Below are 26,727 nucleotides of genomic sequence, written 5' to 3'. Positions count from 1 at the left end.
TGGCGCCAAATTAACTCGTCCAAAACGATTCGCCCGACACGCTCCAAATTTGATAGACAACATCGTCAGACCTAGCTGAGCTTATCTTGTGCTCCGCAGGTCTGTAGCTCAAAGGGGCTGGCCTCTGGCGTGCCCCGAAGTTTGGCGACTGTTTCGGTGCTCGCCATGTAAATACGATTGGCTCTCATGCCCACATACTTGATCGTAGACGCTTCAAACTTGGTGCAAAAATCTATGGCGAGACCCTGAACGATCCAACATATTATTTGCCTACGTCGCTCATAGCGCCCCCCGGTGGTAACAGGAAGTGAACTAAAATTCATTAAAAATACATAGTTGACCCCATCAACTTCATTCCACTTCTAAAACATGCAGAACCAGTTGGTGAAGCTACATTATGAAGACTGTGAAGCTACGAGTAATGGCGTCCCTGTGGGGGCGTGGCTACCATCAATTCCTCGCCATGAAAATACGTTTGGCTTTTTGATGGCTTTAATGAACTCGTATCATCATGAAAATTGATACACAGGTCCAGGGTGGAGACCTCTTGCATCTGATAGGGGTGTCGCTCATGTGGCACCCCTAGTGGAAACCGGAAGTGCCATTTTTTGCATCAACATTGTCCGATTTCCACGAAACTTCACATGTGTGATGAGGGGCTGACCCTGAACACACCTGCACGCATCCCATTACTGCCCCCTAGTGGACGGACCTTTAACTGCTCATAACTCCCTCATGCTTTGTCCGATTTCCACGAAACTTCACATGTGTGATGAGGGGCTGACCCTGAACACACCTGCACGCATCTCATTACTGCCCCCTAGTGGACGAACCTTAAACTGCTCATAACTCCCTCATGCTTTGTCCGATTTCCACGAAACTTCACATGTGTGATGAGGGGCTGACCCTGAACACACCTGCACGCATCCCATTACTGCCCCCTAGTGGACGAACCTTTAACTGCTCATAACTCCCTCATGCTTTGTCCGATTCACTCCAAACTTCACACGAGTGATGAGGGGCGGCCCCTGAACGCACCAGACCACATGCGGTGACTGCCCCCTGGTGGATGAACGAAACATTGCATTTTTGGCCTCCTTCCAGGTTTTTTCTCAATTTCTGCTCCGCGCCACAGCCCCAGCGTGCCTCAGGCCCCGCGGTGGCATGGGCAGCGAGGGCCGCCATCGCCGCTTGCGGCTTTAATTAGGGCCCGAGCCAGTGACAACGTCACAGGGAGGACCCTATTGTAATTCGACATGCACATTAGTCAACGTGCCAGCCGACGAGTAACAACAAGTAAGCAAGCAAGTAACCAAGTACTGCATAGACCTGGCAGCGAAAACTCCAGATATTGTAATGTTTCTTTTTATTATTATTATTATTATTCTTCCGACGATTCAATTGCCATTTTGACCCCTTTGCCAAGCCGAGAAACGAACGAAACTTTGTAGCCTCGTGGGGCTTCGCGAAAATTGACGTATGATGCCAGTGTCGCATTTGGGCGGGGCCAAATGGCTAAATAGCGCCCCCTACAATTTTCCCAAAAACCCATAGGGAAAAAAACGACGTTAACGAAAGCAGACCAAAATCGCCACACATGTTCATCAATGGAAGCTGAACGCAAAATCCTCCTATAGCGAAGCCCGAAACCCAACAGGAAGTCGGCCATTTTGCTTCAAAGTTTGTAAACGCAAAACGAACTCCTCCGAGGGGTTACGCCCGATCGGCTCCAAATTGGGTAGAATACATCGTCAGACCTAGCTGAGCTTAACTTGTACTCCGCAGGTCTGTAGCTCAAAGCGCTTGGCCTCTGGCGTGCCCCGAAGTTTGGCGACTGTTTCGGTGCTCGCCATGTAAATACGAACGGCTCTCATGCCCACATACTTGATCGTAGACGCTTCAAACTTGGTGCAAAAATCTATGGCGAGACCCTGAACGATCCCACATATTATTTGCCTACGTCGCTCATAGCGCCCCCCGGTGGTAACAGGAAACGTACAAAAAATCGTTAAAAATACGTAGTTGACCAAATCGACTTCGTTCCACTTCTAATACATGCAGACCCGGATGGTGAAGCTACATCATGAACGCTTTGACCCTACGAGCAACGGCGTCCGTGTGCCGCCTCGGCGAATGTGTATCTTCCCAATTTAAATTACGTTTGCCAAATACGCGCACATACTTCGTCGTAGCCACTTGAAATTCAAAGGACATGACGATGGCTCCTCCCTGAACGTTTTGATGTATCGACTTCCTGCCTGGCTCATAGCGCCCCCCGGTGGTAACAGGAAGTACGCAAAAATTCATCAAAAATCCATACTTCACCCGATCAACTTCATTCCACTTCTAATACATGCAGAACCAGTTGCTGAAGCTACATTATGAACGCTGTGAAGATACGACGAACGGCGTCCATGTGCCGCCGCGGCGACTGACGATTTTTTATCGTACAATTACGTTTGCCTTTTTCGTGGCTTTAACGAAGTCGTGTCCTCACGAAATTTCATACACAGGTCAAGAATGGCGAGCTCTGTCAGCACATAGAGTCGTTTCCCATGGGCGTGGCTAAATGCCTCAATAGCGCCCCCTTGAAGTTTTTCCGAAATTCTCCATAGACAAATTTCGCTTACTTTGTCGTACACATACGAAACTCGACACACACGTGTATGATACCCAAACATACAAAAAATTGAATTGGAGCCACGCCCTAAACCCAACAGGAAGTCGGCCATTTTGGTTAGCATTTATTTGACGCAAAACGAACTCCTCCGAGGGAGTTCGCCCGATTCACTTCAAATTGGGTACAGAACATCTCCAGACCAAGCTGATTACGGCTTGTGCTCCGCAGGTCTGTAGGTCAAAGGGCGTGGCTGCTAGCGCACGGCCAAGTTCCACGAAGCAGCTAAGAAGTTTGCAATGCTATCACGCCCACAGATTTGATCGCAGCTGCTTCAAAATTGGTGCACATGATGAGGGCGTGACCCTGAACGATCCGACATATTATTTTCCTACGTCACTCATAGCGCCCCCCGGTGGTAACAGGAAGTGCGCTAAAATTCATTAAAAATACATAGTTGACCCCATCAACTTCATTCCACTTCTAAAACATGCCGAACAAGTTGGTGAAAGTATTTCATGAACGCTATGACGCTACGGATAATGGCCCCCTTGTGGAGGCGACAGGAATAGCGCTCCATCGTGAACTGCCACCTCCCACGGATTTTGCCCGATTGACTTCATATTCGCTACAGATCATCAGGAGACCAAGCTGGTCAAACATTATTAAAAGCTTTTCTCTACGTCAAACGGCGTGGCTGCTAGGGGGCGACAAAGTTGACCAACAGCTCGTTTAGTCGCCATGCTATTACGTTTGCCTTCCACGCCCACATACTTGATCGTAGTCACTTCAAAATTTCAGTACATGATCAGAGGCCCGCCCTCTACGCCTCCATTTGATCGTACGCCAGCTCGCTCAAGACGCCCCCTTGTGGACACAGGAAATGTCGTGTTTTGCATCGACATTGTCCGATCAGCTCGAAACTTCACATGTGTGATGAGGTCACGACCCCGTACACAACGGCACACATCCCGTTACCGCCCCCTGGTGGACGAACCGTAAACCTGCCGTAACTCCATCGTACGTTGTCCGATTTGCTCACAACTTCACGTGTTCGACGAAGGGACCGCCCTCGACGCAGCCGCCCACGTCAGGTTGCGCGCGGGGGTTTCGAAGAGCGGCCCGGGGGTAGCGGGGACGCCGAGTGGCGTGGAGCGAGGGCCCGTCATAGCCGCTTGCGGCTTTAATTATTATTATTATTATTCTTCCGACGATTCAATTGCCATTTTGACCCCTTTGCCAAGCCGAGAAACGAACGAAACTTTGTAGCCTCGTGGGGCTTCGCGAAAATTGACGTATGATGCCAGTGTCGCATTTGGGCGGGGCCAAATGGCTAAATAGCGCCCCCTACAATTTTCCCAAAAACCCATAGGGAAAAAAACGACGTTAACGAAAGCGGACCAAAATCGCCACACATGTTCATCAATGGAAGCTGAACACAAAATCCTCCTATAGCGAAGCCCGAAACCCAACAGGAAGTCGGCCATTTTGCTTCAAAGTTTGTAAACGCAAAACGAACTCCTCCTAGGGGTTACGCCCGATCGGCTCCAAATTGGGAAGAGAACATCGTCAGACCTAGCTGAGCTTAACTTGTACTCCGCAGGTCTGTAGCTCAAAGGGGTTGGCCTCTGGCATGCCCCGAAGTTTGGCGACTGTTTCGGGGCTCGCCATGTAAATACGAACGGCTCTCATGCCCACATACTTGATCGTAGACGCTTCAAACTTGGTGAAAAAATCTATGGCGAGACCCTGAACGATCCGACATATTATTTGCCTACGTCGCTCATAGCGCCCCCCGGTGGTAACAGGAAACGTACAAAAATTCGTTAAAAATACGTAGTTGACCAAATCGACTTCGTTCCACTTCTAATACATGCAGACCCGGATGGTGAAGCTACATCATGAACGCTTTGACCTTACGAGCAACGGCGTCCGTGTGCCGCCGCGGCGAATGTGTATCTTCCCAATTTAAATTACGTTTGCCAATTACGCGCACATACTTCGTCGTAGCCACTTGAAATTCAAAGGACATGACGATGGCTCCTCCCTGAACGTTTTGATGTATCGACTTCCTGCCTGGCTCATAGCGCCCCCCGGTGGTAACAGGAAGTACGCAAAAATTCATCATAAATCCATACTTCACCCGATCAACTTCATTCCACTTCTAATACATGCAGAAGCAGTTGCTGAAGCTACATTATGAACGCTGTGAAGATACGACGAACGGCGTCCGTGTGCCGCCGCGGCGACTGACGATTTTTTATCGTACAATTACGTTTGCCTTTTTCGTGGCTTTAACGAAGTCGTGTCCTCACGAAATTTCATCCGCAGGTCAAGAATGGCGAGCTCTTTCAGCCGATAGAGTCGTTTCCCATGGGCGTGGCAAAATGCCTCTATAGCGCCCCCTTGAAGTTTTTCCGAAATTCTCCATAGACAAATTTCGCTTACTTTGCAGTACACATACGAAACTCGACACACACATGTATCATACCCAAACATACAAAAAATTGAATTGGAGCCACGACCTAAACCCAACTGGAAGTCGGCCATTTTGGTTAGCATTTCGTTGACGCAAAACGAACTCCTCCGAGGGAGTTCGCCCGATTCACTTCAAATTGGGTAGAGAACATCTCCAGACCAAGCTGATTACGGCTTGTGCTCCGCAGGTCTGTAGGTCAAAGGGCGTGGCTGCTAGCGCACGGCCAAGTTCCGCGATTCAGCTAAAAAGGTTTAAATGCTATCGCGCCCACAGATTTGATCGCAGCGGCTTCAAACTTGGTGCACATGATGATGACGTGACCCTGAACGATCCGACATATTTTTTTCCTACGTCACTCATAGCGCCCCCCGGTGGTAACAGGAAATGACATATTTTGCATCGACATTGTCCGATTTGCTCGAAACTTCACATGTGTGATGAGGTAACGACCCCGAACGCAACGGCCCACATCCCGTTACTGCCCCCTGGTGGACGAACCGTAAACTTGCCGTAACTCCATCGTACATTGTCCGATTTGCTCGAAACTTCACATGTGTGATGAGGCAACGACCCCGAACGCAACGGCCCACATCCCGTTACTGCCCCCTGGTGGACGAACCATAAACTTGCCGTAACTCCATCGTACATTGTCCCATTTGCTCGAAACTTCACGTGTTCGATGAGGGGACCGCCCTCGACGCAGCCGCCCACGTCCGGTGGCGCGCGGGGGTTTCGAAGAGCGATCCGGGGGAAGCGGGGACCGGGGGGTCGTGGGAGCGGGACGCCGAGTGGCGTGGAACGAGGGCCCGTCATAGCCGCTTGCGGCTTTAATTATTATTATTATTATTATATTCTCCCTAAAATCGCCTTTTTGGAGGCTTCAACATGCCCCAAAACGCGTATATTTTGGCATGCACATCAGGACTCGCGAAAATTTTGATATTTTGAAGTCGTTAGAAATGGGCGTGGCCAAATGCCTCTATAGCGCCCCCTAGAAAATTTCAAAACATCAGCCCCTCCTTTGCGTTTCACCTACATGCATGAAATTTGATGGGCTTATAGAACATGGCAAGACACACAAAAAAGCCTCTTAATGTCATGGTGAAATCACAACAGGAAGTCGGCCATTTTGATTTGAACTTTTGACCTGTTTGATCTAACTTCTCCTACAGATTTTGTCCGATTGACTTCAAATTGGCTAGAGACCATCGAAATGCCACTCTGATCAAAAGTTGTGCTCCGCAGGTCTCTAGGCCAAAGGGCGTGGCTTCTGGGGCCTTGAGGATTTTGGCGACTTTTCGTTTGCTCGCCATTTCACCTTCGAACAGCTCTCACGCCCACATACTTTATCCGATCAGCTTCAAACTTGCTGGACATGATGTTGGCTCCGCCCTGATCGTCCCGATATATTAATTTCCTACGTCACTCATAGCGCCCCCCGGTGGTAACAGGAAGTGGCCAGGTTTTACCTTAACGTGTACTGATGCCACATAGTTGACCCCATCAACTTCATTCCACTTCTAAAACATGCAGACTAAGGTTGTGAAGCTACATCATGAACGCTGTGAAGCTACGAGTAATGGCGTCCGTGTGGCGACGCAGCTACCATTCCTCGCCATTAAAATACGTTTGGCTTTATGATGGCTTTAATGAACTCGTATCAACATGAAAATTGGTACACAGGTCCAGGGTCATGACCTCAACGTCTCCATATGCTCATAGGCGATCTCACTCATGTTGCCCCCTAGTGGAAACAGGAAGTGGCATATTTTACATCAACATTGTCCGATTTCCACGAAACTTCACATGTGTGATGAGGGACTGACCCTGAACACACCGGCACGCATCCCATTACTGCCCCCTAGTGGATGAACCATTAACTGCTCATAACTCCCTCATGCTTTGTCCGATTCACTCCAAACTTCACATGTGTGATGAGGGACTGACCCTGAACACACCTGCACGCATCCCATTACTGCCCCCTAGTGGATGAACCATTAACTGCTCATAACTCCCTCATGCTTTGTCCGATTCACTCCAAACTTCACATGTGTGATGAGGGACTGACCCTGAACACACCTGCACGCATCCCATTACTGCCCCCTGGTGGATGAACCATCAACTCATCATAACTCCTTCATGCTTTTTCCGATTTGCTCGAAACTTCACGTGTGTGATGAAGGTCCGCCCCTTAGCTCATCTGCCTACATCTGGTTACCGCCCCCTGGTGGATGAACGAAATATTGCGTTTTTTTGCTCCTGCCAGGGTTTTTCTCCCTTCTCACCACAGCCTCAGGCCCCACGGTGGCGCGGAGTCGCGAGGGCCCGTCATCGCCGCTTGCGGCTTTAATTAGGCCCGAGCGGCGAGTAGCACTCGCCGGAGGGACTATTGAAATCGCGTTGTTTTTTCTTATTATTAGGCCCGAGCGGCGAGTAGCACTCGCCCGCGGAGGGCCTATTGAAATCGTGCTGTTTATTATTATTATTATTCTTCTCCGCCTTCAAACCCCAATTTGGCCCCTTTCCCCAACTCTAAAATGCGTGAACTTTTTGCCGGACGTCCGGCTTCTTCCGAAATTCGATATTTTGTGCTGCTCGCGCATGTCCGACGCGAAATGGCGAAATAGCGCCCCCTACAAAGTTCAAAAAAGCCCATAGGGAATTCGGGTCACTTTGGCGTAGACGGACGAAATTCGGTACACATATGTACCATACCCATATATACAAAAAAGCCTCTTAATGTCATGGTGAAATGTCAACAGGAAGTCGGCCATTTTGAATTGGTCGTTTTTGGCGCCAAATTAACTCGTCCAAAACGATTCGCCCGACACGCTCCAAATTTGATAGACAACATCGTCAGACCTAGCTGAGCTTATCTTGTGCTCCGCAGGTCTGTAGCTCAAAGGGGTTGGCCTCTGGCGTGCCCCGAAGTTTGGCGACTGTTTCGGTGCTCGCCATGTAAATACGATTGGCTCTCATGCCCACATACTTGATCGTAGACGCTTCAAACTTGGTGCAAAAATCTATGGCGAGACCCTGAACGATCCGACATATTATTTGCCTACGTCGCTCATAGCGCCCCCCGGTGGTAACAGGAAGTGAACTAAAATTCATTAAAAATACATAGTTGACCCCATCAACTTCATTCCACTTCTAAAACATGCAGAACCAGTTGGTGAAGCTACATTATGAAGACTGTGAAGCTACGAGTAATGGCGTCCCTGTGGGGGCGTGGCTACCATCAATTCCTCGCCATGAAAATACGTTTGGCTTTTTGATGGCTTTAATGAACTCGTATCATCATGAAAATTGATACACAGGTCCAGGGTCATGACCTCTTCCATCTGTTAGGGGTGTCGCTCATGTGGCCCCCTAGTGGAAACCGGAAGTGCCATTTTTTGCATCAACATTGTCCGATTTCCACGAAACTTCACATGTGTGATGAGGGGCTGACCCTGAACACACCTGCACGCATCCCATTACTGCCCCCTAGTGGACGGACCTTTAACTGCTCATAACTCCCTCATGCTTTGTCCGATTTCCACGAAACTTCACATGTGTGATGAGGAGCTGACCCTGAACACACCTGCACGCATCCCATTACTGCCCCCTAGTGGACGAACCTTTAACTGCTCATAACTCCCTCATGCTTTGTCCGATTCACTCCAAACTTCACACGAGTGATGAGGGGCCGCCCCTGAACGCACCAGACCACATGCGGTGACTGCCCCCTGGTGGGTGAACGAAACATTGCGTTTTTGGCCTCCTTCCGGGTTTTTTCTCCGTTTCTGCTCCGCGCCACAGCCCCGGCGTGCCTCAGGCCCCGCGGCGGCATGGGCGAGCGAGGGCCGTCCATCGCCGCTTGCGGCTTTAATTAGGGCCCGAGCGGCGACTGCTGTCGCCCAGCGAAAGCCCTATTGTTTCTGCTATGTTTATTATTATTATTATATTCTCCCTAAAATCGCCTTTTTGGGGGCTTTAACATGCCCCAAAACGCGTAAATTTTGGCATGCACATCCGGCCTCGCGAAAATTTTGATATTTTGAAGTCGTTAGAAATGGGCGTGGCCAAATGCCTCTATAGCGCCCCCTAGAAATTTTAAAAAACCCCTCCCCATAGGGTTTTTTTTGGAGTTGGAACATGAAAATCGGTACACATGTGTAAGTTGCCAAGACGGACAAAAAAGCCTCTAAATGTCATGGTGAAATCACAACAGGAAGTCGGCCATTTTGATTTGAAATTTTGACCTGTTTGATCTATCTTCTCCTACAGATTTTGTCCGATTAACTTCAAATTGGCTAGAGACCACCGAGATGCCACTCTGATCAAAAGTTGTGCTCCGCAGGTCTCTAGGTCAAAGGGCGTGGCTTCTGGGGCCTTGAGGATTTTGGCGACTTTTCGTTTGCTCGCCATTTCACCTTCGAACAGCTCTAACGCCCACATACTTTATCCGATCAGCTTCAAACTTGCTGGACATAATGATGGCTCCGCCCTGAACGTCCCGATATATTAATTTCCTACGTCACTCATAGCGCCCCCCGGTGGTAACAGGAAGTGGCCAGGTTTTACCTTAACGTGTACTGATGCCACATAGTTGACCCCATCAACTTCATTCAACTTCTAAAACATGCAGACTAAGGTGGTGAAGCTACATCATGAACGCTGTGAAGCTACGAGTAATGGCGTCCGTGTGGCGACGCGGCGACCATTCCTCGCCATTAAAATACGTTTGGCTTTATGATGGCTTTAATGAACTCGTATCAACATGAAAATTGGTACACAGGTCCAGGGTCACTACCTCAACGTCTCCATATGCTCATATGTGATCTCACTCATGTTGCCCCCTAGTGGAAACAGGAAGTGGCATATTTTACATCAACATTGTCCGATTTCCACGAAACTTCACATGTGTGATGAGGGACTGACCCTGAACACACCTGCACGCATCCCATTACTGCCCCCTAGTGGACGAACCTTTAACAGCTCATAACTCCCTCATGCTTTGTCCGATTTCCATGAAACTTCACATGTGTGATGAGGGACTGACCCTGAACACACCTGCACGCATCCCATTACTGCCCCCTAGTGGACGAACCTTTAACTGCTCATAACTCCCTCATGCTTTGTCCGATTTCCACGAAACTTCACATGTGTGATGAGGGACTGACCCTGAACGCACCTGCACGAATCCCATTACTGCCCCCTAGTGGACGAACCTTTAACAGCTCATAACTCCCTCATGCTTTGTCCGATTCACTCCAAACTTCACGTGTGTGATGAGGGACTGACCCTGAACACACCTGCATGCATCCCATTACTGCCCCCTGGTGGATGAACCATCAACTCATCATAACTCCTTCATGCTTTTTCCGATTTGCTCGAAACTTCACGTGTGTGATTAAAGTCCGCCCCTGAGCTCATCTGCCTACATCTGCTTACCGCCCCCTGGTGGATGAACGAAATATTGCGTTTTTTTGCTCCTACCAGGGTTTTTCTCCCTTCTCACCACAGCCCCCGCGTGCCTCAGGCCCCGCGTTGGCGCGGAGTCGCGAGGGCCCGATCATCGCCGCTTGCGGCTTTAATTATTATTCTTATTATTCCGTCACCTAAATGCCCCAATTTGGCCCCTTTCCCGACTTCGAAAATGCGTGAACTTTTGCCCGGACGTCCGGCCTGATCCGAAATTCGATATATGTGGCGGTCGCACATGTCCGACGCGACATGGCGAAATAGCGCCCCCTACAAATTTTAAAAAGTCCCATAGACAATTTTGCTTACTTTGGCGTAGACCAACAAAATTCGGTACACATATGTACCATACCCAGATATACAAAAAAGCCTCTTAATGTCATGGTGAAATGTCAACAGGAAGTCGGCCATTTTGGTTTTGATTTTTCCCGCCTAAAACTAACTCCTCCCACAGCGTTCGCCCGATCAAGTTGAAATTAGGTACACAACATCGTCAGACCTAGCCGAGCTTATCTTGTGCTCCGTGAGTCCGTAGGTCAAAGGGCGTGGCTTCCAGCGCTCAATTAACTTTGGCGTGCTCGCCATGTAATACGATTGGCTCTCACGCCCACATACTTCATCCAATCAACTTCAAACTTGCTGGACATGATGATGGCTTCGCCCTGAACGTCCCGATATATTAACTTCCCACGTAACTCATAGCGCCCCCCGGTGGTAACAGGAAGTGAACTAAAATTCATTAAAAATACATAGTTGACCCCATCAACTTCATTCCACTTCTAAAACATGCAGAACCAGTTGGTGAAGCTACATTATGAAGACTGTGAAGCTACGAGTAATGGCGTCCCTGTGGGGGCGTGGCTACCATCAATTCCTCGCCATGAAAATACGTTTGGCTTTTTGATGGCTTTAATGAACTCGTATCATCATGAAAATTGATACACAGGTCCAGGGTGGAGACCTCTTCCATCTGATAGGGGTGTCGCTCATGTGGCCCCCTAGTGGAAACCGGAAGTGCCATTTTTTGCATCAACATTGTCCGATTTCCACGAAACTTCACATGTGTGATGAGGGGCTGACCCTGAACACACCTGCACGCATCCCATTACTGCCCCCTAGTGGACGGACTTTTAACTGCTCATAACTCCCTCATGCTTTGTCCGATTTCCACGAAACTTCACATGTGTGATGAGGGGCTGACCCTGAACACACCTGCACGCATCCCATTACTGCCCCCTAGTGGACGAACCTTTAACAGCTCATAACTCCCTCATGCTTTGTCCGATTCACTCCAAACTTCACATGTGTGATGAGGGGCTGACCCTGAACACACCTGCACGCATCCCATTACTGCCCCCTAGTGGACGAACCTTAACAGCTCATAACTCCCTCATGCTTTGTCCGATTCACTCCAAACTTCACACGAGTGATGAGGGGCGGCCCCTGAACGCACCAGACCACATGCGGTGACTGCCCCCTGGTGGATGAACGAAACATTGCATTTTTGGCCTCCTTCCAGGTTTTTTCTCCATTTCTGCTCCGCGCCACAGCGTGCCTCAGGCCCCGCGGTGGCATGGGCAGCGAGGGCCGCCATCGCCGCTTGCGGCTTTAATTATTATTCTTATTATTCCGTCACCTAAATGCCCCAATTTGGCCCCTTTCCCGACTTCGAAAATGCGTGAACTTTTGCCCGGACGTCCGGCCTGATCCGAAATTCGATATATGTGGCGGTCGCACATGTCCGACGCGACATGGCGAAATAGCGCCCCCTACAAATTTTAAAAAGTCCCATAGACAATTTTGCTTACTTTGGCGTAGACCAACAAAATTCGGTACACATATGTACCATACCCAGATATACAAAAAAGCCTCTTAATGTCATGGTGAAATGTCAACAGGAAGTCGGCCATTTTGGTTTTGATTTTTCCCGCCTAAAACTAACTCCTCCCACAGCGTTCGCCCGATCAAGTTGAAATTAGGTACACAACATCGTCAGACCTAGCTGAGCTTATCTTGTGCTCCGTGAGTCCGTAGGTCAAAGGGCGTGGCTTCCAGCGCTCAATCAACTTTGGCGTGCTCGCCATGTAATACGATTGGCTCTCACGCCCACATACTTCATCCAATCAACTTCAAACTTGCTGGACATGATGATGGCTTCGCCCTGAACGTCCCGATGTATTAACTTCCCACGTAACTCATAGCGCCCCCCGGTGGTAACAGGAAGTGAACTAAAATTCATTAAAAATACATAGTTGACCCCATCAACTTCATTCCACTTCTAAAACATGCAGAACCAGTTGGTGAAGCTACATTATGAAGACTGTGAAGCTACGAGTAATGGCGTCCCTGTGGGGGCGTGGCTACCATCAATTCCTCGCCATGAAAATACGTTTGGCTTTTTGATGGCTTTAATGAACTCGTATCATCATGAAAATTGATACACTGGTCCAGGGTGGAGACCTCTTCCATCTGATAGGGGTGTCGCTCATGTGGCCCCCTAGTGGAAACCGGAAGTGCCATTTTTTGCATCAACATTGTCCGATTTCCACGAAACTTCACATGTGTGATGAGGGGCTGACCCTGAACACACCTGCACGCATCCCATTACTGCCCCCTAGTGGACGGACCTTTAACTGCTCATAACTCCCTCATGCTTTGTCCGATTTCCACGAAACTTCACATGTGTGATGAGGGGCTGACCCTGAACACACCTGCACGCATCCCATTACTGCCCCCTAGTGGACGAACCTTTAACAGCTCATAACTCCCTCATGCTTTGTCCGATTCACTCCAAACTTCACATGTGTGATGAGGGGCTGACCCTGAACACACCTGCACGCATCCCATTACTGCCCCCTAGTGGACGAACCTTTAACAGCTCATAACTCCCCCATGCTTTGTCCGATTCACTCCAAACTTCACACGAGTGATGAGGGGCGGCCCCTGAACGCACCAGACCACATGCGGTGACTGCCCCCTGGTGGATGAACGAAACATTGCATTTTTGGCCTCCTTCCAGGTTTTTTCTCCATTTCTGCTCCGCGCCACAGCGTGCCTCAGGCCCCGCGGTGGCATGGGCAGCGAGGGCCGCCATCGCCGCTTGCGGCTTTAATTATTATTATTATTCTTCCGCGACAACATGCCCCAATTTCGCCCCTTTCCCCAACTCGAAAATGCGTGAACGTTTTGCCGGACGTCCGTCCGGATCCGACATTCGATATTTTGTGCTGCTCGCGCATGTCCGACGCGAAATGGCGAAATAGCGCCCCCTACAAAGTTCAAAAAAGCCCATAGGGAATTCGGGTCACTTTAGCGTAGACGGACGAAATTCGGTACACATATGTACCATACCCAGATATACAAAAAAGCCTCTTAATGTCATGGTGAAATGTCAACAGGAAGTCGGCCATTTTGAATTGGTCGTTTTTGGCGCCAAATTAACTCGTCCAAAACGATTCGCCCGACACGCTCCAAATTTGATAGACAACATCGTCAGACCTAGCTGAGCTTATCTTGTGCTCCGCAGGTCTGTAGCTCAAAGGGGTTGGCCTCTGGCGTGCCCCGAAGTTTGGCGACTGTTTCGGTGCTCGCCATGTAAATACGATTGGCTCTCATGCCCACATACTTGATCGTAGACGCTTCAAACTTGGTGCAAAAATCTATGGTGAGACCCTGAACGATCCGACATATTATTCGCCTACGTCGCTCATAGCGCCCCCCGGTGGTAACAGGAAACGTACAAAAATTCGTTAAAAATACATACTTGACCAAATCGACTTCGTTCCACTTCTACTACATGCAGACCCGGATGGTGAAGCTACATCATGGACGCTTTGACCCTACGAGCAACGGCGTCCGTGTGCCGCCATGGCGAATGTGTATCTTCCCAATTTAAATTACGTTTGCCAATTACGCGCACATACTTCGTCGTAGCCACTTGAAATTCAAAGGACATGACGTTGGCTCCGCCCTGAACGTTTTGATGTATCGACTTCCTGCCTGGCTCATAGCGCCCCCCGGTGGTAACAGGAAGTGAACTAAAATTCATTAAAAATACATAGTTGACCCCATCAACTTCATTCCACTTCTAAAACATGCAGAACCAGTTGGTGAAGCTACATTATGAAGACTGTGAAGCTACGAGTAATGGCGTCCCTGTGGGGGCGTGGCTACCATCAATTCCTCGCCATGAAAATACGTTTGGCTTTTTGATGGCTTTAATGAACTCGTATCATCATGAAAATTGATACACAGGTCCAGGGTGGAGACCTCTTCCATCTGATAGGGGTGTCGCTCATGTGGCACCCCTAGTGGAAACCGGAAGTGCCATTTTTTGCATCAACATTGTCCGATTTCCACGAAACTTCACATGTGTGATGAGGGGCTGACCCTGAACACACCTGCACGCATCCCATTACTGCCCCCTAGTGGACGGACCTTTAACTGCTCATAACTCCCTCATGCTTTGTCCGATTTCCACGAAACTTCACATGTGTGATGAGGGGCTGACCCTGAACACACCTGCACGCATCTCATTACTGCCCCCTAGTGGACGGACCTTAAACTGCTCATAACTCCCTCATGCTTTGTCCGATTTCCACGAAACTTCACATGTGTGATGAGGGGCTGACCCTGAACACACCTGCACGCATCCCATTACTGCCCCCTAGTGGACGAACCTTTAACTGCTCATAACTCCCTCATGCTTTGTCCGATTCACTCCAAACTTCACACGAGTGATGAGGGGCGGCCCCTGAACGCACCAGACCACATGCGGTGACTGCCCCCTGGTGGATGAACCAAACATTGCATTTTTGGCCTCCTTCCAGGTTTTTTCTCCATTTCTGCTCCGCGCCACAGCGTGCCTCAGGCCCCGCGGTGGCATGGGCAGCGAGGGCCGCCATCGCCGCTTGCGGCTTTAATTATTATTATTAGGGCCCGAGCCTGTGACAACGTCCCAGGGAGGACCCTATTGTAATTCGACATGCACATTAGTCAACGTGCCAGCCGACGAGTAACAACAAGTAAGCAAGCAAGTAATCAAGTACTCCACTGACCTGGCGCAAAATTCCCCGAAATGCAAATGTTTATTCTTATTAGGGCCCGAGCCAGTGACAACGTCACAGGGAGGACCCTATTGTAATTCGACATGCACATGCATCAACGTGCCAGCCGACTTGTAATTCGACATGCACATGCATCAACGTGCCAGCCGACGAGTAACAACAAGTAAGCAAGCAAGTAACCAAGTACTGCATAGACCTGGCAGCGAAAACCCCAGATATTGTAATGTTTATTTGTTATTATTATTATTATTCCGCGACTTTGAACCCCGATTTGACCCCTTTGCCAAGACGAGAAACGGACGAAATTTGGGACACACGTAGGGACCTGAAAAAATTTCGATCTGATACTATCGGCGTTTGTGGGCGGGGCAAATTGGCACAACAGCGCCCCCTAGAACTTTTGACCCCCGGCCATAGGGACCAAAATTTTTTTTCTCGCAGGCTGCCCAAACTTGGTACACATATGTATCATACCCAGACATGAAAAAAATTTGTTTCGTGCGAAGCCCAAAAACCAACAGGAAGTCGGCCATTTTGGTTAGCATTTATTTTACGCAAAACGAACTCCTCCGAGGGGTTACGTCCGATCGGCTCCAAATTGGGTCCAGAACATCGTCAGACCTAGCTGAGCTTATCTTGTGCTCCGCAGGTCTGTAGCTCAAAGGGGTTGGCCTCTGGCGTGCCCCGAAGTTTGGCGACTGTTTCGGTGCTCGCCATGTAAATACGAACGGCTCTCATGCCCACATACTTGATCGTAGACGCTTCAAACTTGGTACAAAAATCTATGGCGAGACCCTGAACGATCCGACATATTATTTGCCTACGTCGCTCATAGCGCCCCCCGGTGGTAACAGGAAACGTACAAAAATTCGTTAAAAATACGTAGTTGACCAAATCGACTTTTTTCCACTTCTAGTACATGCAGACCCGGATGGTGAAGCTACATCATGAACACTTTGACCCTACGAGCAACGGCGTCCGTGTGCCGCCGCGGCGAATGTGTATCTTCCCAATTTAAATTACGTTTGCCGTTCACGCGCACATACTTCGTCGTAGCCACTCGAAATTCAAAGGACATGACGTTGGCTCCTCCCTGAACGTTATGATATATCGACTTCCTGCCTGGCTCATAGCGCCCCCCGGTGGTAACAGGAAGTACGCAAAAATTCGTTAAAAATCCATACTTCACCCGATCAACTTCATTCCACTTCTAATACATGCACAACCAGTTGCTGAAGCTACATTATGAACGCTGTGAAGATACGACGAGCGGCGTCCGTGTGCCGCCGCGGCGACTGACGATTTTTTATCGTACAATTACGTTTGCCTTTTTCGTGGCTTTAACAAAGTCGTGTCCTCACGAAATTTCATCCACAGGTCAAGAATGGCGAGCTCTTTCAGCGGATAGAGTCGTTTCCCATGGGCGTGGCTAAATGCCTCAATAGCGCCCCCTTGAAGTTTTTCCCAAATTCTCCATAGACAAATTTCGCTTACTTTGACGTACACATACGAAACTCGACATACACCTGTATCATACCCAAACATACAAAAAATTGAATTGCAGCCACGCGCTAAACCCAACAGGAAGTCGGCCATTTTGGTTAGCATTTCTTTGACGCAAAACGAACTCGTCCGAGGGAGTTCGTCCGATTGACTTCAAGTTGGGTAGAGAACATCTCCAGACCAAGCTGATTACGGCTTGTGCTCCGCAGGTCTGTAGGTCAAAGGGCGTGGCTGCTAGCGCACGGCCAAGTTCCACGAAGCAGCTAAGAAGTTTGCAATGCTAACACGCCCACAGATTTGATCGCAGCGGCTTCAAACTTGGTGCACATGATGAGGGCGTGACCCTGAACGATCCGACATATTATTTTCCTACGTCACTCATAGCGCCCCCCGGTGGTAACAGGAAGTGCGCTAAAATTCATTAAAAATACATAGTTGACCCCATCAACTTCATTCCACTTCTAAAACATGCCGAACAAGTTGGTGAAGCTATTTCATGAACGCTATGACGCTACGGCTAATGGCCCCCTTGTGGAGGCGACAGGAATAGCGCTCCATCGTGAACTGCCACGTCCCACGGCTTTTGCCCGATTTTCTTCATATTCGCTACAGATCATCAGGAGACCAAGCTGGTCAAACACTATTAAAAGCTTTTCTCTACGTCAAACGGCGTGGCTGCTAGGGGGCGACAAATTTGGTCAACTGCTTGTTTAGTCGCCATGCTATTACGTTTGCCTTCCACGCCCACATATTTGGTCGTAGTCACTTCAAAATTTCAGTACATGATCAGAGGCCCGCCCTCTACGCCTCCATTTGATCGTACGCTAGCTCGCTCAAGACGCCCCCTTGTGGACCCAGGAAATGTCGTGTTTTGCATCGACATTGTCCGATCAGCTCGAAACTTCACATGTGTGATGAGGTCACGACCCCAAACGCAACGGCCCACATCCCGTTACCGCCCCCTGGTGGACGAACCGTAAACCTGCCGTAACTCCATCGTACGTTGTCCGATTTGCTCGAAGCTTCACTTGTTCGACGATGGGACCGCCCTCGACGCAGCCGCCCACGTCCGGTTGCGCGCGGGGGTTTCGAAGAGCGGCCCGGGGGTAGCGGGGACGCCGAGTGGCGTGGAACGAGGGCCCGTCATAGCCGCTTGCGGCTTTAATTAGGGCCCGAGCCAGTGACAACGTCACAGGGAGGACCCTATTGTAATTCGACATGCACATTAGTCAACGTGCCAGCCGACGAGTAACAACAAGTAAGCAAGCAAGTAACCAAGTACTGCATAGACCTGGCAGCGAAAACCCCAGATATTGTAATGTTTATTTGTTATTATTATTATTATTATTCCGCGACTTTGAACCTCGATTTGACCCCTTTGCCAAGACGAGAAACGGACGAAATTTGGGACACACGTCGGGACTTGAAAAAATTTCGATCTGATACTATCGCCGTTTGTGGGCGGGGCAAATTGGCACAACAGCGCCCCCTAGAACTTTTGACCCCCGGCCATAGGGACCAAAAATTTTTTTCCCGCAGGCTGCCCAAACTTGGTACACATATGTATCATACCCAGACATGAAAAAAATTTGTTTCGTGCAAAGCCCAAAAACCAACAGGAAGTCGGCCATTTTGGTTAGCATTTATTTTACGCAAAACGAACTCCTCCGAGGGATTACGCCCGATCGTCTCCAAATTGGGTTCAGAACATCGTCAGACCTAGCTGAGCTTATCTTGTGCTCCGCAGGTCTGTAGCTCAAAGGGGTTGGCCTCTGGCGTGCCCCGAAGTTTGGCGACTGTTTCGGTGCTCACCATGTACATACGAACGGCTCTCATGCCCACATACTTGATCGTAGACGCTTCAAACTTGGTGCAAAAATCTATGGCGAGACCCTGAACGATCCGACATATTATTTGCCTACGTCGCTCATAGCGCCCCCCGGTGGTAACAGGAAACGTACAAAAATTCGTTAAAAATACGTAGTTGACCAAATCGACTTCGTTCCACTTCTAATACATGCAGACCCGGATGGTGAAGCTACATCATCAACGCTTTGACCCTACGAGCAACGGCGTCCGTGTGCCGCCGCGGCGAATGTGTATCTTCCCAATTTAAATTACGTTTGCCGTTCACGCGCACATACTTCGTCGTAGCCACTCGAAATTCAAAGGACATGACGTTGGCTCCTCCCTGAACGTTATGATATATCGACTTCCTGCCTGGCTCATAGCGCCCCCCGGTGGTAACAGGAAGTACGCAAAAATTCGTTAAAAATCCATACTTCACCCGATCAACTTCATTCCACTTCTAATACATGCACAACCAGTTGCTGAAGCTACATTATGAACGCTGTGAAGATACGACGAGCGGCGTCCGTGTGCCGCCGCGGCGACTGACGATTTTTTATCGTACAATTACGTTTGCCTTTTTCGTGGCTTTAACGAAGTCGTGTCCTCACGAAATTTCATCCACAGGTCAAGAATGGCGAGCTCTTTCAGCGGATAGAGTCGTTTCCCATGGGCGTGGCTAAATGCCTCAATAGCGCCCCCTTGAAGTTTTTCCGAAATTCTCCATAGACAAATTTCGCTTACTTTGACGTACACATACGAAACTCGACACACACCTGTATCATACCCAAACATACAAAAAATTGAATTGGAGCCACGCCCTAAACCCAACAGGAAGTCGGCCATTTTGGTTAGCATTTCTTTGACGCAAAACGAACTCCTCCGAGGGAGTTCGCCCAATTCACTTCAAATTGGGTACAGAACATCTCCAGACCAAGCTGATTACGGCTTGTGCTCCGCAGGTCTGTAGGTCAAAGCGCGTGGCTGCTAGCGCACGGCCACGTCCCACGAATCAGCTAAGAAGTTTGCACTGCTAACACGCCCACAGATTTGATCGCAGCTGCTTCAAACTTGGTGCACATGATGAGGGCGTGACCCTGAACGATCCGACATATTATTTTCCTACGTCACTCATAGCGCCCCCCGGTGGTAACAGGAAGTGCGCTAAAATTCATTAAAAATACATAGTTGACCCCATCAACTTCATTCCACTTCTAAAACATGCCGAACAAGTTGGTGAAAGTATTTCATGAACGCTATGACGCTACGGCTAATGGCCCCCTTGTGGAGGCGACAGGAATAGCGCTCCATCGTCAACTGCCACCTCCCAGGGATTTTGCCCGATTGACTTCATATTCGCTACAGATCATCAGGGGACCAAGCTGGTCAAACACTATTAAAAGCTTTTCTCTACGTCAAACGTCGTGGCTGCTAGGGGGCGACAAAGTTGGTCAACTGCTCGTTTAGTCGCCATGCTATTACGTTTGCCTTCCACGCCCACATACTTGGTCGTAGTCACTTCAAAATTTCAGTACATGATCAGAGGCCCGCCCTCTACGCCTCCATTTGATCGTACGCTAGCTCGCTCAAGACGCCCCCTTGTGGACACAGGAAATGTCGTGTTTTGCATCGACATTGTCCGATCAGCTCGAAACTTCACATGTGTGATGAGGTCACGACCCCAAACACAACGGCCCACATCCCGTTACCGCCCCCTGGTGGACGAACCGTAAACCTGCCGTAACTCCATCGTACGTTGTCCGATTTGCTCGAAACTTCACGTGTTCGACGATGGGACCGCCCTCGACGCAGCCGCCCACGTCCGGTTGCGCGCGGGGGTTTCGAAGAGCGGCCCGGAGGTAGCGGGGACGCCGAGTGGCGTGGAACGAGGGCCCGTCATAGCCGCTTGCGGCTTTAATTAGGGCCCGAGCCTGTGACAACGTCCCAGGGAGGACCCTATTGTAATTCGACATGCACATTAGTCGACGTGCCAGCCGACGAGTAACAACAAGTAAGCAAGCAAGTAACCAAGTACTGCATAGACCTGGCGCAAAAAACCCCAGATATTGTAATGTTTATTATTATTATTATTATTATTATTATTATTATGCTTCTCCGCGTTTGAACGCGATTTCGACCCCTTTGCCATGCTCGAAAAGTCACCAAATTTTAGTCGCAGGGGGGGAAGCCCGAAAATTGCGATTCAGTGGTGGTCTCGCATGTGGGCGTGGCCAAATGGCACCACAGCGCCCCCTAGACCGCGCATAGGGAATGAGGGTCTGCGACACCGATTTGTCCGAAACTTGGTAAACATATTCATCAACCCGAGATCTTCAAAAAATTTCATAAAATGACATACTCTAAAACCAACAGGAAGTCGGCCATTTCGCTTCAAAGTTGGTTTACGCAAAACGAACTCCTCCGAGGGGTTACGCCCGATAGGCTCCAAATTGGGTAGAGAACATCGTCAGACCTAGCTGAGCTTAACTTGTACTCCGCAGGTCTGTAGCTCAAAGGGGTTGGCCTCTGGCGTGCCCCGAAGTTTGGCGACTGTTTCGGTGCTCGCCATGTAAATACGAACGGCTCTCATGCCCACATACTTGATCGTAGACGCTTCAAACTTGGTGCAAAAATCTAGGGAGAGACCCTGAACGATCCGACATATTATTTGCCTACGTCGCTCATAGCGCCCCCCGGTGGTAACAGGAAACGTACAAAAATTCGTTAAAAATACGTAGTTGACCAAATCGACTTCGTTCCACTTCTAATACATGCAGACCCGGATGGTGAAGCTACATCATGAACCCTTTGACCCTACGAGCAACGGCGTCCGTGTGCCGCCGCGGCGAATGTGTATCTTCCCAATTTAAATTACGTTTGCCAAATACGCGCACATACTTCGTCGTAGCCACTTGAAATTCAAAGGACATGACGTTGACTCCTCCCTGAACGTTTTGATGTATCGACTTCCTGCCTGGCTCATAGCGCCCCCCGGTGGTAACAGGAAGTACGCAAAAATTCATTAAAAATCCATACTTCACCCGATCAACTTCATTCCACTTCTAATACATGCACAACCAGTTGCTGAAGCTACATTATGAACGCTGTGAAGATACGACGAACGGCGTCCGTGTGCCGCCGCGGCGACTGACGATTTTTTATCGTACAATTACGTTTGCCTTTTTCGTGGCTTTAACGAAGTCGTGTCCTCACGAAATTTCATCCACAGGTCAAGAATGGCGAGCTCTTTCAGCGGATAGAGTCGTTTCCCATGGGCGTGGCAAAATGGCTCTATAGCGCCCCCTTGAAGTTTTTCCGAAATTCTCCATAGACAAATTTCCCTTACTTTGTCGTACACATACGAAACTCGACACACACCTGTATCATACCCAAACATACAAAAAGTTGAATTGGAGCCACGCCCTAAACCCAACAGGAAGTCGGCCATTTTGGTTAGCATTTTTTTGACGTAAAATGAACTCCTCCGATGGAGTTCGTCCGATCGACTTCAAATTGGGTACAGAACATCTCCAGACTAAGCTGATTACAGCTTCTGCTCCGCAGGTGTGTAGGTCAAAGGGCGTGGCTGCTAGGGCACGGCCAAGTTCCCGAATTCAGCTAAAAATGTTTAAATGCTATCGCGCCCACAGATTTGATCGCAGCAGCTTCAAAATTGCTGGATATGTTAATGGCGTGACCCTGAACGATTTGACATATTAATTTAATTCGTCACTCATAGCGCCCCCTGGTGGTAACAGGAAATGCCATATTTTGCATCGACATTGTCCGATCAGCTCGAAACTTCACATGTGTGATGAGGTAACGACCCCGAACGCAATGGCCCACATCCCGTTACCGCCCCCTGGTGGACAAACCGTAAACTTGCCGTAACTCCATCGTACATTGTCCGATTTGCTCGAAACTTCACGTGTTCGACGAGGGGACCGCCCTCGACGCAGCCGCCCGCGTCCGGTGGCGCACGGGGGTTTCGAAGAGCGGCCCGGGGGTAGCAAGACGCCGAGTGGCGTGGAACGAGGGCCCGTCACAGCCGCTTGCGGCTTTAATTAGGGCCCGAGCCAGTGACAACGTCACAGGGAGGACCCTATTGTAATTCGACATGCACATGCGCCAACGTGCCAGCCGACGAGTAACAACAAGTAAGCAAGCAAGTAACCAAGTACTGCATAGACCTGGCGCAAAATATCCCAGATATTGTAATGTTTATTATTATTATTATTATTATTCTTATTCTTCTCCGCGTTTGAACGCGATTTCGACCCCTTTCCCAAGCCGAGAAACGGATGAAACTTTCGACGCAGGGGGGGAAGCCCGAAAATTGCGATTCAGTAGTGGTCTCGCATGTGGGCGTGGCCAAATGGCACCACAGCGCCCCCTAGACCGCGGATAGGGAATGAGGGTCCGCGACACCGATTTGTCCGAAACTTGGTAAACATATTCATCAACCCGAGATCTTCAAAAAATTTCATAAAATGACATACCCGAAAACCTACAGGAAGTCGGCCATTTTGCTTCAAAGTTGGTTTACGCAAAACGAACTCCTCCTAGGGGTTACGCCCGATAGGCTCCAAATTGGGTAGAGAACATCGTCAGACCTAGCTGAGCTTAACTTGTACTCCGCAGGTCTGTAGCTCAAAGGGGTTGGCCTCTGGCGTGCCCCGAAGTTTGGCGACTGTTTCGGTGCTCGCCATGTAAATACGAACGGCTCTCATGCCCACATACTTGATCGTAGACGCTTCAAACTTGGTGCAAAAATCTAGGGAGAGACCCTGAACGATCCGACATATTATTTGCCTACGTCGCTCATAGCGCCCCCCGGTGGTAACAGGAAACGTACAAAAATTCGTTAAAAATACGTAGTTGACCAAATCGACTTCGTTCCACTTCTAATACATGCAGACCCGGATGGCGAAGCTACATCATGAACACTTTGACCCTACGAGCAACGGCGTCCGTGTGCCGCCGCGGCGAATGTGTATCTTCCCAATTTAAATTACGTTTGCCTTTCACGCGCACATACTTCGTCGTAGCCACTTGAAATTCAAAGGACATGACGATGGCTCCTCCCTGAACGTTTTGATATATCGACTTCCTGCCTGGCTCATAGCGCCCCCCGGTGGTAACAGGAAGTACGTAAAAATTTATTAAAAATCCATACTTCACCCGATCAACTTCATTCCACTTCTAATACATGTAGAACCAGTTGCTGAAGCTACATTATGAACGCTGTGAAGATACGACGAACGGCGTCCGTGTGCCGCCGCAGCGACTGACGATTTTTTATCGTACAATTACGTTTGCCTTTTTCGTGGCTTTAACGAAGTCGTGTCCTCACGAAATTTCATCCACAGGTCAAGAATGGCGAGCTCTTTCAGCCGATAGAGTCGTTTCCCATGGGCGTGGCTAAATGCCTCAATAGCGCCCCCTTGAAGTTTTTCCCAAATTCTCCATAGACAAATTTCGCTTACTTTGTCGTACACATACCAAACTCGACACACACGTGTATCATACCCAAACATACACAAAATTGAATTGGAGCCACGCCCTAAACCCAACAGGAAGTCGGCCATTTTGGTTAGCATTTCTTTGACGCAAAACGAACTCCTCCGAGGGAGTTCGCCCGATTGACTTCAAATTGGGCCGAGAACATCTCCAGACCAAGCTGATTACGGCTTGTGCTCCGCAGGTCTGTAGGTCAAAGGGCGTGGCTGCTAGCGCACGGCCAAGTTGCCTAATTCAGCTAAAAAGGTTTAAATGCTATCGCGCCCACAGATTTCATCGCAGCGGCTTCAAACTTGGTGCACATGATGAGGGCGTGACCCTGAACGATCCGACATATTATTTTCCTACGTCACTCATAGCGCCCCCTGGTGGTAACAGGAAGTGCGCTAAAATTCATTAAAAATACATCGTTGACCCCATCAACTTCATTCCACTTCTAAAACATGCCGAACAAGTTGGTGAAGGTATTTCATGAACGCTATGACGCTACGGCTAATGGCCCCCTTGTGGAGGCGACAGGAATAGCGCTCCATCGTGAACTGCCACCTCCCACGGATTTTGCCCGATTGACTTCATATTCGCTACAGATCATCAGGAGACCAAGCTGGTCAAACACTATTAAAAGCTTTTCTCTACGTCAAACGGCGTGGCTGCTAGGGGGCGACACAGTTGGTCAACTGCTCGTTTAGTCGCCATGCTATTACGTTTGCCTTCCACGCCCACATACTTGGTCGTAGTCACTTCAAAATTGCAGTACATGATCAGAGGCCCGCCCTCTACGCCTCCATTTGATCGTACGCTAGCTCGCTCAAGACGCCCCCTTGTGGACACAGGAAATGTCGTGTTTTGCATCGACATTGTCCGATCAGCTCGAAACTTCACATGTGTGATGAGGTCACGACCCCAAACACAACGGCCCACATCCCGTTACCGCCCCCTGGTGGACGAACCGTAAACCTGCCGTAACTCCATCGTACGTTGTCCGATTTGCTCGAAACTTCACGTGTTCGACAATGGGACCGCCCTCGACGCAGCCGCCCACGTCCGGTTGCGCGCGGGGGTTTCGAAGAGCGGCCCGGGGGTAGCGGGGACGCCGAGTGGCGTGGAACGAGGGCCCGTCATAGCCGCTTGCGGCTTTAATTATTATTATTATTATTATTCCCCGAGTTCGAACGCGATTTCGACCCCTTTCCCAAGCCGGGAAACGGAGGAAATTTAACACGCAGGGGGGGAAGCCCAAAAATTGCGATTCTGTGGTAGTCTCGCATGTGGGCGTGGCGAAATGGCACCACAGCGCCCCCTAGACCGCGCATAGGAAATGGCAGTCTGCGACACCGATTTGTCCGAAACTTGGTAAACATATTCATCAACCCAAGATCTTCAAAAAATCTCATTACGGACATACCCAACAACCAACAGGAAGTCGGCCATTTTGCTTCAAAGTTGGTTTACGCAAAACGAACTCCTCCGAGGGGTTACGCCCGATCGGCTCCAAATTGGGTAGAGAACATCGTCAGACCTAGCTGAGCTTATCTTGTACTCCGCAGGTCTGTAGCTCAAAGCGCTTGGCCTCTGGCGTGCCCCGAAGTTTGGCGACTGTTTCGGTGCTCGCCATGTAAATACGAAAGGCTCTCATGCCCACATACTTGATCGTAGACGCTTCAAACTTGGTGCAAAAATCTATGGCGAGACCCTGAACGATCCGACATATTATTTGCCTACGTCGCTCATAGCGCCCCCCGGTGGTAACAGGAAACGTACAAAAATTCGGTAAAAATACGTAGTTGACCAAATCGACTTCGTTCCACTTCTAATACATGCAGACCCGGATGTTGAAGCTACATCATCAACGCTTTGACCCTACGAGCAACAACGTCCGTGTGCCGCCGCGGCGAATGTGTATCTTCCCAATTTAAATTACGTTTGCCAATTACGCGCACATACTTCGTCGTAGCCACTTGAAATTCAAAGGACATGACGTTGGCTCCTCCCTGAACGTTTTGATGTATCGACTTCCTGCCTGGCTCATAGCGCCCCCCGGTGGTAACAGGAAGTACGCAAAAATTCATAAAAAATCCATACTTCACCTGATCAACTTCATTCCACTTCTAATACATGCAGAACCAGTTGCTAAAGCTACATTATGAACGCTGTGAAGATACGACGGACGGCGTCCGTGTGCCGCCGCGGCGACTGACGATTTTTTATCGTACAATTACGTTTGC

The sequence above is a fragment of the Trachurus trachurus genome, assembly GCF_905171665.1.
Source record: "Trachurus trachurus genome assembly, chromosome: 19".
NCBI classification, from domain to species: domain Eukaryota; kingdom Metazoa; phylum Chordata; class Actinopteri; order Carangiformes; family Carangidae; genus Trachurus; species Trachurus trachurus.
The sequence above is the reverse complement of the archived record's forward strand: the minus strand, read 5'-3'. Positions refer to the sequence as shown.